Here is a 16,684-nt window from a genome sequence, read left to right as displayed (position 1 = left end):
AAGGAATTTATTACTATTAGCTTTCCTATGAATTAGAGCACAAATTATTACAGTGTTAAATTGAGCATAACATTTTGCCCATCTCTTTTATGAGGAAGATGTAAGCATCATCATAGGGACGCAAGGTGTTATAACTTCTTGGAAAAATCTTTCGGGACCATCTATGCAATATACTCATATTCTTTTGCCTATTAATCCTGCATGTATGTTTTACCTCCAGGAATTTGGGGGAGATATACAGAGAATTATATAAAAATCGTCACTGCAACACTATTCATAATAAGAAAAAACTGCAGGCAACCTAAGGATACACCAAGAAGGGAACAGTTACATTGTAAAACATATGCATAAATTAAATAGGAGTACCCAGAATTATACGTACTCACGTGGGAAAGCATTCAAGATACACGATACCAAAATAAAAACAAACGTAAAATAAAAATAAGTTACAACCTCATATAGTTCTTACATTTACATATGTACAGGAAAAAAAAAAAGTCTGGAAAAAAAAGTCTGAAAGGAAGTGCACTAGAATAAAACGATTTACCCTGAATTGTGGAATCTAGAGGAAATGAATAAAGTGAAGGACATCCACTTTTTGCTTTAAATACATCTGTGTTTTTTAACTTTTTATTACAGTAAAACATACACGAGTACACAAATCAAAAGTAAACAACTGATACACATTTATTAAATAAGCACCCCGTGTCATCAGCAATCGGACCAAGATAAAGGCCACTACCAGCATTCCAGAAGGCTCTCTCCTTCCTTCTTCCAGTCATTCCCCTCAAAAATAATTTCTATCATCTCTGTTTTAATGTGCTACCCAACGTATGAATTACTTTTCTTAAAAAAAAAAATTGATTAAAAAAAAAATCTTGCTTCAGCAGCACGAAGGTCCCCTTTTTGAATATTAAATACACTCAGCAGGTTATTCAAAGAAATCAATTCAAAATATGTTCTGAGCATTTTCCGTGTCTTTTCCTGTATGAACTGGGTTATTCCTTGCAACTCCACGAGGCAAGAGGCAAGTACTATTATTACTCCCCGTGTCCACATCCTGGAGCTATGGCCTACGGCAGCTCAGTAAGTAACTTCCCCATGGTTGCACGGCTGAGGAATGGCGGCAGGGCCTGGACACAGACAGACTGTGGTCTGATTCCAGTATCTGCAACTCCTTGTCAGACATGCCCAAAGGAAAAATAAAGGCAACAATTCAGAGAGCTGGAAGCACTGGGGTGTCTCCAGGAGGAGGTCCTCTTTTTAGCTTCTTTCTGAAGACACCACTTAACGTCCCTAATCCATTCCCCCCGCTGCAAAACAGAGAGGTAAGCTAAATTCCTCTTCTGATCTGATTCTCTGATAAACAATGTGACTTACTAAACTATCCAGCAAACATGCTTCCTCATGATGTAGTGCAATCACATACTGCATTCAGAAGTGACTCATACAAGGAAATAAAACCACAATTTTTGAAACTATTGGAAACAATCATTTTAATTTAATGTTATTTTTGGACACGGGAGGGGTTTTTTTTCCCCCTAAATAAGCAAGTTGGTGGTTTTGAAGGGTCTTGCTCATCTTTTTGTGGAAAATGCCTAAAAACAAACCACTAGAAACTAAACAAAAAATTTTCCTTCCTCAATTGTGCCTGAAAAAAGACCTAATTTCTCTCACCAAAAGGCCACACATACTTTAAGACACATCTGGGATTTCTGGTCCCCATATTTTGAAACATTGACATAAACAAATACAGAACATGCTTCCTCTCAGATGAAGTCCATAATTCTGAGGGTTAAAAATTCTTCAAAATAACATGCAGTGCATCTCTGCAGAAAGCAACCAGAGAGGCCGAAGTTTGTTTTCGGAGGAAAACAGAAATACAAAGACTATTAAACCTCGACTGGAATCTGTCTTTTTAACTTTAGTTTATTCAAAACACCAGTTCATGCTGGATAGATCTTTTCTTCTTCTAGAAAATAATAATATCTTAGTGCAAATGAAATATCAAATAAGTTACCATAAAAAACAACCACCACCAATAAATGTGTTTCTTTGACCATGAGAAAAGGAAAATCAGTTTCTAAACGGTAAACGGGATTTTCTTTGTAGCCGTCTGGCTTTGGCTGTATGTCCTGTGAAGACATGCATGGAATAGTGCAGTTAGTGAATTTCCATGAATATGCCCAGGTCCTGGCACTACAGTGGGGGAAAGATATGATCTCTATCCTCAGTGAGTTCAGGATCTCTCTAGAAGAACGATTCACATATAATCAGCCACAGCACAATGTGTTTCGATATTAACAGCCCCAAAAAGGTGCTATGGTATTACAGAGAGAAAAGAATGAATTCTGCCTGAGCCTTAGGGATGGCTTCCCAGAGGAGGTGACATGTGAGCTAAGCCTTGAAAAGTTAGTAGATTTTTTTGTACAGGTAGGCAGCAAAAAAGTAAGATGTGAGATGGTTGAGATAGCTGGGGCAGTGGAAGACAATGGGGGGAGAGAATACCCCGGGGAGACAAAAAGGAAGTGCCTAATTGTACTTAGTAACACAGAGCATTCATAAAAATATGTAAGTCTTACATTAGGACCCATTATACAAAGAATCAACCTGAGAAAGTAGATATGTGACCTGAAATTCTTGGAGGGGGGGCGGTTCCCTAATTTATGAGCCCAGGAAGTGTTCCTTCGAAAAAACCAAACCTCTGGTTTGTTGGCTGTTCTCCAATGAACAGGCTTCTTATTCAACATCAGGTATAAAGCACCTGGATGGAGTTGAGTGTTGCTACGCCTTCTTTGGACTTCTTGTCAAGACAGGGAGCAGAACTCTCCTCCACCATCTGAAAACTGAAAACTCGGGGCGCCTGGGTGGCTCAGTCGGTTGGGCGGCCAACTTTGGCTCAGGTCATGATCTTGCGGTCCGTGAGTTCGAGCCCCGCGTCGGGCTCTGTGCTGACAGCTCAGAGCCTGGGGCCGTTTCAGATTCTGTGTCTCCCTCTCTCTGACCCTCCCCCATTCATGCTCTGTCTCTCTCTGTCTCAAAAATAAATAAACGTTAAAAAAAAAATTAAAAAAAAAAAGAAAACTGAAAACTCATAATTTAAGCCCCTGACAACCCCCCCAACTCCCATGGAATGACCCCCATCTGTCATTGGGTGGCCCAGAATCCAATTCATCTTTCTGCTAACAAGTGGCTGAGCAAGGTTCTTCTCCTCTTAGAAAACAGAAAGACATTTTGGTCACATTCAGTATGCTATATGCATAGCCACTTTCCCCTCTTAAAAGTACATTTCAAAACTTAAAGCATAAATCAAGGAGAGGTATGAGAGAGACACAGAGACAGAGTACGTTTTCAGGTTCTTCCGCCCTGCCTGCTTGAGCCTCAATTAGTAAATGACGTGAAATCCCTAGGTCAGTTTGACTGCTTTCAGGTAACATGATTACCTGCCTAATATAATTAAAGTAAAACCACTAAATTAGATAATACATATGTGTAGAATTTCAAGTATCTTTGCAATTACTAATGAGATGGCAAGAATTATCTACTGTTTAGACCTCATAGGAGTTATGAGTCGAATTATATTTCTATAACTATTTCATACTTCAAAATACCTTTCACATTCAATCCAAAACTCATGTAGGTAGTTTTCCTCTCTCACTTTACATTAGCATTATGTTCCTTTTTGTTCGTTTAAGTGATCTTCAAACATCTTTCATATAGGCTAAACTAGGCAGAGGACAGAGGTGGTACTCAGACCACAGTCACATTTACTTACATCAACTACACAGGAGTTCACAGATAAAATGTTTGTCAAAATTAAACCTACAGAATTAGAACTAAGTTTGGATTTGGTGATTCATCACAGGAGTGCTTAATGCAATATTTTCATTTTCACTTTCTTCGGACTGGACTAATGTTATTGAATTCAAGATCCTGAAATTGTGGTACAAACTGAAAGCTAAGACATATTTCATTTGAAAATTTCTCATCGGAAATGAACAAATAATTGTATTAAGTATTTTAATCTTAGGCAGTTTTGATTATAGGAAACTTTATTTTTTCTGGCACTACAGTAAATACAAGTTTCTTGTGACTGAGTTATTCATCTGTGGGAAAAAAATAGGTAATTGTCATTATTAAAAGTGAATCAACAGTATCTACTAATAAGCAACAGTAAAAAAAAAAATAGACGTAAAGGTGAGCCACAGAAATATCTACTTCCTATATACTTCCCTGGGTATTCTGCTCTCCCTACTCATATATTATTCCCAGAAAAAATAAATATGCTAAAAGTAGTCAATCCGTATAAAGCCTGAGGCACCTGCTGGCTTAGCTGGTTGAGCATCCGACTTTTGATTTCCGCTCAGGTCGTGACCTCAAGGTCGTGGGATCGAGCCCTGCATCAGCACAGAGCTGTCAGTGCAGAGCCCGACGTGGGGCTCGAACCCACGAACTGTGAGATCATGACCTGAGCCGAAGTTGGATGCTTAACCCATTGAGCGACTCAGGTGCCTCAATAGATAAATATTTTTAAAAGTCTGTGTAAAGCCAATCTGTAAATCCCATCTGTGTACAGCTTATCCATCAACACAACCAATAAGAGTTGTTTGGTTTTTGTATTTAAAGTTGGGCAGAAGGTATGAAGAGTCTTGACACTTGACTGAAAATAGAACGATCCGCTCATGCAGATGCCTGGGAGTCTCTTGACCAAATCAAGTGATCTTAAGATCTGCTCTGGTCATGGGTTCTCAAATGGGGACAATCGGCTTCCGGAGGATGCCTGGCAATGTCTGGGGAGATGCTGCCATTACTCCAGGGAAGGTGCTGCTGGCATCTAGTGGGTAGAGACTAGGAATGCTACTCAACACTCTATAATGCATCAGCCAGCCATATACACACACCAACAATCATCAACCCCAAATGCCAATAAGAGCTTGAGAACACCTGAGACTAATGTCACACTATGTGTCCACTACTGAGAAACACTGGGCTGCCTATGCTAAGGGATTCAAGTACAACATCCATATGAGTACATTTTTCTTAGGACAGATGCATCTGGAAGTTCCAGGTAAGCAATAAAAACAGAACCTCGACTAACAATTATTTTAACTTCCCTTCCTCCCTCAGCCCCACTCTGCTATACACTCATCACATCTGAATCCAAGGACTGAGTGATAAATTCTGAAACAGAGTGCTTATAACCCCCTATTGTCTCTGCAGAGATAAGAGTCATAGCAGTACTGGGGGCGCCTGGGTGGCTCAGTCGGTTAAGCATCTGACTCTTGATTTCGGCTCAGGTCATGATCTCACGTTTTGTGGGTTCAAGCCCCACACTGACAGTGAGGAGCCTGCTTGGGATTCTCCCTCTCCCTCCCTCTCTTTCTGCTCCCCCCACTCAAAAGTAAATAAATAAACAAACATTTTAAAAAAATTAATTGTTTAGGGAAGTTGGAGAGCCCCATAAATCAAAGCCTTAAAAAAATCTAGAATACTGCATGTGGAAGCACTGGTGAAAAGAAATTCTGTGCAACATAAATGGCCAAAGCCCAGTTTGGGGCCCCTCTAATGTCTTCTCTCAGGGATCCAAATACAGCCTCGGCTTTGCCAAGATCACCCAAGAATGCCAAATTTGCATTTGGACCACTGGAGACTCAAATTATAGTCCCCAGTCTATGACCCCCAAAATGACTTCCAGCTCTAAAACTCTGTGAACATTTTGGGTGACCTGATGAAGAGTAACAATCATAATCATAGCAGCTAATACTCTTATCAGACACCATTCTAAATACTTCACATACACTTACTCACTGAATTGTCATCAGAACCTCACAGAGTATGTTCTATTCCACAAGAGAAAACTGAAGCAAAACCAGTTTAAGTCACATGCTTATCATTCCAGAGTCTTTGGTGTCAAAGCTGGGGTTTGAACCCAAGCAGCCTGCCTCCATATTCTTTGTACTTAATCATTATGCTATAAGAAGAATCAGCTCCCTTGGATTTCAAGTGCAATGAAATACTCGTATCTTCAAAGACCTTTAGGATCCTTGGCTGACCCACTGGACCACTGACTTCTCAAGAGTCATGAGGGAAATAAATACATTTCTACACTCATACACACATCCTATAAGCTGGGCCTAGATTCAGAGTCGTAATTCTACTGGGCTAACACAGAAAATCCCTGAGGTTGTTCTTAAGGCTGTCCTGCGTCTCATGGTCACAGCTACCCCGCTCATGGGGCCCTCCAATCTCATGACAGAGGATGTCCGGTCTCACCATCACTGCTCTCATCCCCGTTTTCCTTACGCATTTCACTCCACAGAAATTCACTCCACAGTGACCCCTGCTCACTGGAAATACGGAGATGAAAAATGCCAGTAAGTGCATCAGTAAACACACAGGTGTAGAGCAGGATCTGAATTCATGACCTCTATTACATGTCAATGTGGCAGGTGCTGGGTTGAAGGTAGAAGCTGGGTGCTTTGACAGCAAAAAGGAAAGAAACATCCAACTCAGCCTCTGGAGGACACATGAACTTACCAGAAGAGGTAACGTTTGATGTCTGCAGTCTTGGAAAAGAAGTAAAAAAGCAAGTTTCAGGGGCAGAAGAGCTGTCTTCTGGGTAGAAAGAATCACATGCACAGTTCTCTCTACCACTAGAGATTCCTGTGACCAGCTGGTGATGGAGGAGAAAGGCAACCTGAGCAATAAGGTTCTCGGCACAAAAGGCCTTGTACTCCCTGCTAAGAATTTTGGAATTGTCCTAGAGGCAAGAGAGAATTTTTCTGAAGCATGTTGAAGTGCAAGAGGTACCTGCTAAAAATTGTCAACAAATGTGATTGAACATCTTATAGATAGGGAGGAGAGTCTTGGAGACAGGTCCAGCATCATCCACGATGGTCCCCCAGGACCAAACTAAAGACAATATGACTAAGTGTATATAGGACACGTGTCCACCCAAAAAGCTAATATGATCATCTGAGAATTAAACCCGCGACCTCGGTTATCACGGTTAACTCACTTATTACCGTTAACCATTCCTTGTGAATGGTATATGCCAAGAAAAAGTAAAACATCCTAAAAGAGACTAATAGCCCCAACGTCTCCAAAATTAATACACGGTAGGGAAAAACCTATTCATTTCACTCTAATTTTTACATGTCTTGAGCAACACTGAAAATGAAAAAGCGCTTAAAAATCATGTATGGGTACCCATAATTTTGTTAGGTATCTTCACCAATGAAGACTTTAAAATCCAAAGGCAATAATTAAGGAGAGAAAACGGACCTAAATTACAATTCTTCTTGGGTCAACTAAGAAAAACAAAGCAGCAACATCATCTGAACACCTAAAGATTCGTGTGAACAAATTTAGTAGTATTGCTGTTCTTGACAGAAATTTTTGAAGTTTGCATTCCTAAGATACCTACTAGAAGCAAAGTTTGAGATTACAGAAAATCTGCAAAAGGGAATCTGAACATGACTCACCCACTTGTGATTAAATCTGGCTAGAATTACTTGAGTCATACTCATACATGAATATACATTTGCATTAAAATATAAACTTTTAAGTGAAAAGCATTACCTAATTCAGAGACCTGCTGACTTCCCCAAGTTATCATCACTTTCAACACACCAGGCACATCAGGTTAGAAGTATTCAATCTCTTAGTGAGAACATTTAGTTCTTTTCAAATCCTTTAACATTGGGGAGTTCAGAGTCAGAGGTGAACTGTAACGAATAGATCACTCTGTAGGGTACGCGCAGAGGTCTGTGAATTGTGTATGTGACCTTTCAGAGAATAAGCTCTCCCAGTATGTGGTACACCTACCTGATTAAGTATAGAATTTCAAATCGAATGCTGTTGCTTTTGTGAGTAGAATTAAACTTAATGGCATATGAATGTAAACTTTTATGATTTAATTGTAGCCTTCACTACAAAATGTCCCTTTCATTTTAGGAAGAAAAGAGGAAAGAATCACAGAAATGGCAGCAATAATTTACGTGAAAATCTAAGGGCATGTCAATTTCTGCCACTGCTGATGTTTCTTCAGAAAGTCATTAAAGGAAAAAAGATACTCTAATATAGCAAACATTTGCATGTAAAAATTCAGTGTGCCTCATTCAGACCTGGACCTTCGTGTGGGAAACATACCCGCTACTTTTATTTTCCAAGTGCTAAACTGAAATAAAGTGGCAGATTGGTTAAGAAGAACATTCCAAGTAATACTAGGATGGGCAGGCATGCCTTTGTCCACATATTACACTGGAGATACTTTGTGGTATTTGAGAGTTGTTTTTGTTTTGTTTTTTAGTGGATGACATTTCAACATGTTATACAGCAGGTACTCTGAATGGGCCCCTTTCTCAGAGGACCTTTTTTCAGAGATTTTCACACACTCAAAGACCCTCAGAGAGACTGGCAGCGGGCAATGGTTGCAGGGCAGTGTTGGTGAGTGATTCACGGGCCACCCATGTTCTGCTTCATTCAGGGCAGTGAATATTCCTCCTGTGGGCAGAGTGTCAGTTTTCACTTTAATAAAAGGGTCTGTGGCTAAATACATAAATAAATAAATAAATAAATGAAAACCACTGTGTCAGTGAAACAATAAAGTTATAAAACAGATTATCAACAGCAAAGCAAGTGTTCACCTAGAGAAAACCTTAAAAATATAGTCTGATATGATATCCATGCAAACTGAAAGTGTTTCCAAAATATGAGTGACCCATTACAATTTAAACTTGCCTCTAGAAATTCATCAAGCAGCCTTTATTAGTTGGTTCAAGATAAATGTGTAGATTTGAGATTCACAACCAGCATTCAGACTTAAAACAACAGCAACATCATAACAACAACAACAAAACCAATAACATCTAACAAAATCAATAACATCTAACCAATGGATAAGGCTTGAAAAGCAAAGGAAAAGTTGGTACGTAAGTTAAATATTAAAAAGACCTGCTCATAAGTTCCTGACATTTGGGAAGCATTGTAGGGTAATAGTTTCTCCAAATTCAGTCATTTGCCACCAACCTCCATGATTTGGGCTATTTTAGCCGAGCGCTCACTCACTGTTACTTCATCCGTTTCTTTAAATAGGCGCTTTCTAAAATTTAACTTGTTTTACATCAATACTTTTTCTGTCCTTTTCTTCAACAATATGATCTGTGAAATTATAGGTTCAATATGTCACTTTACATATTTTTCTAATACCCTTAAATAAATACATAATTAATAATACAAAAAATAAAATGTCTGTTCGGAAAGCACCAAAAATGAACTCATAAATGACTGTTGGGAGCGACTGCCTGATGCAGCCCTTGAGAATCAGACCTCTGAGGTCCGACTGCAGAGTTGGGACCCTGGCTCCACTCCATTGCATGACTGGGTCTTAGTTTCCTCACCTGTAAAATGGGAATAATAAAAGTACCTAATTTATGGTAGAGTTGAAAAGATAAAATTGGTTATTCCACACTTTAACGTAAAGCCTCAGTAAATGTCAGCTATGATGCTGTGATGAGAATAACAACAGACATTGACAATGGGAATGATTTACAGGGAAAGGAAAATGACAGCTTTACAAAAACGAATCTGACAATTTCTATTTTCAGATGTATTTTAAGATATGAACATGCCTAAGAAAATATACTGTAGGTGTGAAATCTCGAGATGGCTATTCAATACCAGTTTAATGCAACTTTGCTTTGAAAGTATTCCAATGTGATCACAGCAATCAAACTCTGCCTCAAATTTTCATCTAAAAATATCTACCCGTGGAAAAAAATATTAAAAAAATCCTAACACGATAATATCAGTCTTTCTCCCATAGCTCAAAGGTGCATTAAAATAAATGTACTTATTGTACATAAATAAAAGCTTCAAAAATGAGTATGTTGTATTAAAATGTTTCATAGAGAGAAAAAAAATTAGAATTCCTGACGTTTTAATATGGTGTTATTCATCAGCCATGGACTGAAATCTCAGGGTGAGAAAAGGGCCAGGCCAATGTTGAACGGTTTCAAATATCAAACTATACTATTATGTCAGTGACCTAAGATCAATTAGCACCTCTCAATGACAGAAAAGGTTACAGTGAGATCCAGAGGTGCACTCTCTGAAACTATTTTAAACTACCATAAAAATGTGGTTTTGATAACTCAAAATGGTTTCTATTTTTAAATGAATGCATTTCATCTCTTTTTCTGGAAGACAGAAAAGGAGTTAGGGCAGTAAGGGTAGTGGTATTCACTTTCAGTCCTCTCTACTAGCAGAAACATAGCTGGATACATGGTAAGAATCACAAACTTCAAGAGTAAAATGGCGTATCACCAAGGCATATACTAACGTGAACTGCCAGGAGTAATATTAGGTGACAGTAATGTTTACAAAGTCTTCAAACCTCTTAAAAGCAATCAAAATTGCTTGCACTGCCTTTGAATATGTGTTTCTTGTTTATTTTCTTCCACTCAAGTTCAAAATAAATGATGCCAAGTTTTGCTCCATGTACAATTCAATGAATATTCAGGGCTCCCCGTGTTAAAATGCATCTAACTGGATGCAATATTACACACACTGCAATTAAATACACCACTGCATCTCATCCATCTCTAGAACAAATGCCTTAAAGATCAAGTCATTTCTTAGTTCACCAGGAAACATTCATGAGAGAAGCAGGTACATTGCAACTGTCTCGTCCATCCCGTCCCGTGTTGATTTCATTCACCTAGTAACCATTGTAATAAAATCCCCCAACTGTATTTCTGAATACAATTAGTTTAAGACACTTTATAGGAAGACGCATTATAAGAGTTTAGACTATGTAAAAATAATACCCATTTAAAAACAACTGTCATGGCTACATTCTCACCGGAAAAAGAAGGTCTTTGATAAAGGTTTGTTCAGTTTTTCAATGAGAAGATTCAAAACATCTTCTACTTCTGATACCACGCTTTTCTGTTTGTTTCTTAAATGAGGGATCTGAAATATTTACAACCAGACAGTACCTAATTTTAGGTTTTAAGTGCTTTAACAGCTCCATGAAATATGATCAGCAGCTGCAATACAGAACTATGGTGAATAAACTCCTTATAAAGGGGGCCTGTTTTTACTGAATGTTCAGTGTTCCTGCATTTACCTAATAGGGGGAAAAAAAGATAATGAAAAAACATAATAAATACCTGCACTCTTATTACTTAACATTTCACTAAGTCTTGAAAAGGATTATCTCCCCTCTTCTTGAATTCTCTATTAAAATGGAAGGTTTCACTGGGTGAAATAAGTTAACCTCATTATTTGAAAGTTAGAATTGGAACTTTCCGACATCCTAACTCTTCATAACAATCGCTATGGATCTTCTACTGTTCTGCTTTTCTAAAGATTCTGGATAATTTCATTTCAGTGCATAAATTTTTTTAAATGAAATACCAAGCCACATAAATATATTTTTAGACATGGCATCAGTCATTTAGAACTTGCAACAGAGATTGAAAACATGAAACTGGACACACTATTTCCCGTGGGTATGTAAAATTTATTTACACCCCAAATCACAACATAAATAAAAAGGAAACTCTTAGAAATGGATAACTTGATTTCTTTTTTTTTTTTAATTCAAAGAGGTTTCTTAAAAGAAAAAATGACAAACTACTCATCTGCCAAACTCCCTTCAAGAAAGAAACTTTTATGCAAAGACAAGTTTTTCCACGAGCTTCTACAAATCCTCTAGAATGCAGCATCTATATTTTCTAATAAGAATAATGATTGCTCCTGAACCAATTTCTTCTTATACAAATCTTATGTTTTATTTCTTTAATTTTTAAAAATTTGAACACAGTATTTAAATACTAGCTATAAACATTTACTTAAAGCTTTCCATTTTGTAAGAGAAATTAAGTATCTAATAGCCACTGAAATAATTCCTAATAAAAAACATAATCAAGTCAATCTTCTTACTTGTTATAATTGTGAAACAACCTCTAATTATAAATACATTAAAATGTATAAATACATTAAAATACTATTTTCAGGTAACTGACAAAGAAAAACAGGCTTTTCAAAACTACACTGATTTTAGACCTTCACTTGTTCTGAAAGACAAGGATATGTCCCTACCAATCAGAAAAAAAAAAAAAAAGGAGTTTCCAAATAATCTAATTATGTTACTTTCAAAGCTGTAACTGTCAAAAGTTTTAACTTTCTTTCTTGAACAGTCATTTCTAAAAATTGGTTTAGTTCTGAATGGCTTACAACTTTTAATCGGGTGGAACAAACTATTTTTATGGTTTATAACGACAATAAAAATGGATGCGGTTATATCTGCCTTTGGTATTGTTGCCATAAAAATCAGATTCTGGCAGTCGAGCTCCACACAAAACAGTTTGTCTCTTGTTACTACTGCTACTTATTTCTTGGGATAATGTTATTTTAAAACACACACACACAACTGCCTTTTGAGCGCAGTCCCCCAAAACGCACCCACCATACCACGTATCAAATATTTTGTTTTAGGATTCTCTCCCCGCCCCCTTTCCTGGTTTTTGGTTCTTCAGCTACAAGCTGGCCACAAACATTATAAGAGAAAAAAGAAAAAAAAAAAAAAGGCAACGTTTCTGTTTAAAACTAAAGTTCTGGAAACGTTATCAAGTGCAATCCCTGTCCTGGGGGGAGGAGGGGGGGTTAAAAATAAAAAACAAAAACAACCCAACAAACAAACAAAAACCATCTTCAACTCCCAATCCTGCCAGTCACCTAAGTGTAAATGAAACTCCAGAAGCTGCTAAAGGTGAGCCCGCGGTTGTTAAAAGCTCCTAAGACTCCCACCTAAGTCCCGAAGGAGCCCGCACAGAAACTGACAAATGCAAGAGGGTGCAAAAAGTGGCCGCTGAGAAGAGGAACAAAATGCCATATTCGAGAAGATATGTTTCGCGACATCAATTACGTTGATCCCAGGGTGCCAAGCCAAAAGGGGTAAGGGAGAAAGAAAACTGTTAAGTATGAGCTCTTAATGTGAAACCTAACCTGTTGGTTCTCTGAGGTATCAGATTTTGGAAGTGTCTGTAATGACAGCCAGGAAAGCAAATTAATGGCCAACGGCCCACTGGGTTTGAACACGAGACTCCTGTTACCTCCTCACAGATCAAGTACACAACACACAGACACGCACACGGAGATGCTCCACGTGGAACTGCTCTGAAACCAAAACACACGCCCCGTCGCTGTTCTGCACCCCTGGCAGGAAGGGCCCAGGGACCTGCGCCTCCCTCCTTGGGTCTCAGGTTAGGGATTCATGAATGACTGCACGCTCTGCAGTGCTGGGGAGAGAGGCGCGGGAAGCGAGGGGGCAGGGGACTGTCTCCAAACACTACCCTCCCCCCCCCCCACACACACACTCACCCCAAGGACGAACCCCGCGAGCCTTCAAGAGAAGGGGCGAGAGGGGTGGTGGGGAGGAGAGACACTGCCACCCCAACCGGGGACTGCTCTCCGGCTTCGCCACAGCTCTGCCGTGGGACTCGGTCCGCAAACTTCCTTACAGCTCCAAGTTGCTCCCAATAATGCTAGCTTACAAAGAGAGAAACATCTTTAAAGTGCTACTAAACGAAAGTTCTGGCTGCTGGGTGGCGCAAAATAACACCAGCACACACGCGGTCTGCTTCCGAATCCCGCTGAACCACACGCTAAAACAGAGAGCCGTTTCCAGGGCCACAACCACCCGGGACCCCAGCAAGCTCTGAAACGAGAGAAAACCTGCTCTCCGCAGCCAGGTCCCTTCGTTTGGAGAAGTTATAATCCCTCCATGGCATCCGCGTCCCGAGCCAATGAACGCGACTCCTCTGACAAGGCGCCTCTAATTTCACGGACCCTGGCAAGCTGCAGGAGACATTGGGTCCACGCCGCATAAAAACTATTAAAGTGGGATGGCCGCGGTTTAAAAGGCCCGTTCGTGCCTCGAGATCGGAGCACAAGCCGTGAACGTACATACGCATCCCGAATCGTGACAATGCCAGGAGCCCGGGCCCTCCACCGGACCGGGTCAGCATCCTTGCGTCAGGCTTATCTAGGGGGATCATCCCAGTAATAAATGGCGCAGGAAGGATGTAGGGGAGACCCCGTGGCGCGCGCCTCGGCGAGCCGGGGGCGGGTACAGGTAGGGCGCGGCGCACCCCGTCCCGCCACCGCCCCGCAGCGGCCCCGCAGGCTCGGAGAAGACCCTCGGGGCAAGGGGCGTCCTCCCGGGCGGAAGGCACCACTGCAGCCCCGGCGGCCTGGGCCTCGGGCGTGCTGCACTCCGCCTCCGGACGCCCGCGGGAATCGGCGCCCACACGCCGCGCGTCCTCCGTCCCCGGCGCTTGGCGTCCCCGGCGGAGCCGCGCGCACTTCGCCGGGGAGAGTCCGCAGGCTCCCGCAAACCGGGACCCGCGGGAGGGGACGGGGAGAAGGGACACTAACCTCCCGCAGCCCGAACCGCCTCGGGATCCGAAGTTCAAGTGTCTGTCCCAGCCGCGGATCCGTGCGTCTGTATTTAGGTATTTACTCTCGTTCTTTCCAGTGTCGGAGTTTCCCCTTCGCGCTGTGCCTCTGGTGAAAACAGGACATCCCCTTCGGCCACCCACCCCCACCCCCCCACCCCCGCCAACAAATAGCGTACACTAGTGGGGGAGAAACGGGGCGGGGGGAGAAGCCGGCTCCGAGGGGGAGGAGGAAAGGAGAGGAGCCAAAACTCTGGACTGAGGCAGGGGAGGGGAAAAGTGGAAGAAAAGAAAAAGAGAGCGCGCGCACAGCCACCGCCGTCGCCACTGCCCAGCTTTTCCCAAAGCTCTTTGCCCCCTCTGAACGGGAGCGACAACTTCACGTGGACAGGCTCGAAGTTTTGCGCGGAAGCCGGGAGCCGCGGAGCGTGCGCCGCGCGGCGGGCAGCCTTGCACTTGCGCGCGGGGTTGGGGGCGGGGGACGCCGCCGCCGCCGGCGCCCGCGGCCACTGGAGGCCGCCGGGGGCCCCGGGACCGGCGGCGCGCGGGGACCAACTTCTTTTTATTCGATCTCGGTGACTGTCTTTTGTCATCGTTCGCGGTCCCGCGTGGGGACCGCTCGGGACCCTTGGCGTCCCCGGCGGCGCCGCAGTAATCTCCGCGCCCTCCGCGCCGCCCCCACCCCGCCCCCACCGGCTTGGCGTCGGCCGCTGCCACCCGCGACTGAGGGGAGGGACCCGCGGCCGCACTCCCCTCCCCGGACGAGGGAACCGAACCGCTGTCTGCCCCCACCTGCTTCTGCGGGGCAGCCCACGAGTTGCCTCCTACTCCGCAGCTACCCAGTCCCCGGGTGTAGGCCACTTCGGGCCCCCGGCCGGATTCCTTTCTACTTACCCCAAGGGAGAAGACTGAAGGGACTTCTACTTGCAACCACGTAAAAGAAAAACCAACCTACGCCAATCGGAAGGGAGAAAATACCTTTTTCGGCGAACATGTATGCTAGGAAGGAGTAAGCAGTCTGGGGGGTAGGCTTTGCTGGGCAGGGCCTGGGCCCCTTCCAGCGCTGGGCACAGGTATAGGCATCCCTCCCAGACGCCCAAAGGTCAGACAGCGTCAGAGCTTCCCCAGGCACATTGCTGAAGTGACATTTCATGCCTAATCCTTCTGCGCATGCATTATGCACCCACATAGGATTTAATATTCTATGGGAAGGTATGTGTATATCATAACCAGAGGCCTCGGCAAAGTAGACAATAAACAACACATAAATTTTGCAACCATTTAATCACCTCTCCCCGACACCTACCGTCTATATTTTGGGAGCATCTTCCTTAATTGTCACATCATTATAAGTATTTTCATTTATTGAGAATTTACTGTCAATGACTGTACTGGTCCCTTCTGGTAGGTAGGTAAGTTCATTTAATTTTCACAGTTCTAAGGCGGTTATTCCATGGTGGTTATTTAAGCCCCACTAAGAGATAAGGAAACCGAGGCCCAAAGAAACCTAAGTAACTTTCCCAAAGACAGCCCAGTGGACTCTAACCAGAAAGCGGATGATTCGACAAGCAGTTCCCCGCATTGCCTTAGATGTGGTGGGAGAGATTACGAGGTCACTGGTAGAATTTACCCCTATTCAAAGAAAATTTAATGCATTTTAATGTTTTCTCAACTGAATTATTTTCTGCGAAAAGTTCGGAACAAGATTTCCCCTTTGTTTCCGCTTGGTCTTTTGCAACTGACAGCAAGACCGTCAGGTTCAAAAGCAAAAACCCATATCGAATTCTTGTAGTTACAACTTATTTTTTCATCAGTGGGGCATTACCCACAACTATGAGCCGGCAATGGAAAAAGTGAGGTTGTAAATTTAAACCGATACAGGCACTCATTGCTGCTCTCGCCACTCACTGGGTCTCGATCTTTCCTGCAGATTGATTTAGATTTGCCAGTCACCAGGTTCCCTTCTCTGCTTCCTGAAGTGGAAGGGGTTCTGGTGGTGGATTTGGTGCAAAGAGGATTTGGGGCATGGTCTAAAGCACATCCCGGCCTGTAGAGGACATCAGTTAATATGTACTTAAGTCAGAAATATCAATGGGAAGATGTTAATTACCTTTACAGATCTTATCTTCCCCCATTTTACAGGTAAGAAAACAAAGGGGACAGAATTTGTAGCAGCTTCCTAGTAAATGGCAGACGGGAAATTCAAACCAGCCTCTGTG

The 16,684-nt window shown here is 42.2% G+C and overlaps 1 protein-coding gene across 9 annotated transcripts in view; it reads right to left on the bottom strand.

Annotated features, from left to right (window-relative positions):
* Positions 1-14,585, bottom strand: part of EYA4 (EYA transcriptional coactivator and phosphatase 4) — a 275,438-nt gene extending 260,853 nt beyond the window's left edge. For 3 of the 9 annotated variants that reach the window (XM_078447329.2, XM_078447332.2, XM_078447331.2), the window contains exon 1: positions 14,446-14,585. The gene's annotated coding sequence lies outside the window, so the exon portion shown is untranslated. The remainder of the gene's footprint in view (positions 1-14,445) is intronic. The other 6 variants (XM_078447328.2, XM_078447336.2, XM_078447334.2 and 3 more) reach the window with 3 other exon arrangements.
* Positions 14,586-16,684: the final 2,099 nt, after the last annotated feature.

This window comes from Panthera onca, chromosome B2 (genome assembly GCF_046562875.1).
Source record: "Panthera onca isolate mPanOnc1 chromosome B2, mPanOnc1 haplotype 2, whole genome shotgun sequence".
NCBI classification, from domain to species: domain Eukaryota; kingdom Metazoa; phylum Chordata; class Mammalia; order Carnivora; family Felidae; genus Panthera; species Panthera onca.
Note: the sequence above shows the minus strand (reverse complement) of the source record. Positions and strands in the feature narration are given on the sequence as shown.